This window comes from Penaeus monodon, chromosome 31, assembly GCF_015228065.2.
Source record: "Penaeus monodon isolate SGIC_2016 chromosome 31, NSTDA_Pmon_1, whole genome shotgun sequence".
NCBI classification, from domain to species: Eukaryota; Metazoa; Arthropoda; class Malacostraca; order Decapoda; family Penaeidae; genus Penaeus; species Penaeus monodon.
Window position 1 is genome coordinate 6941529 of NC_051416.1, and position 437 is coordinate 6941965.

The window sequence follows — 437 nt, forward strand, 5'->3', positions numbered from 1 at the left end:
ATAATGACCCACACTGAAACTCGAAAAACTTTTGCTCTAATAACGGATCAATGATAGCTTTTCCTTCATCAAAGTCGCAAACTACCACAGTTCCACGGATATTCAGAAAGAAAAAAAACTTAAGACTCCAGGTATTCGTGGTGAAAAGTCTTCTGGCAATTAAAGGCCTCATCAAAAATCCCCCCCCCCCCCTCCTTCCGACGAACAGAAGGAAGATAAAGAAACGACAGAAAAGAGAACGGGAGGACAGATAGGAGGGAGGAGATGGAGGGAGAACGAGAGAGATAGAGAGAGAGAGAGAGAGAGAGAGAAGAGAGAGAGAGCGAGAGGGACGGGGGGGGGGGGGAGAATGTGTCAAGGAGATCCGATAGCGACTAATAAATAGATGCATTTACAGATGACCATATATATGGATAGGTAATAATCAGATAGAGAAT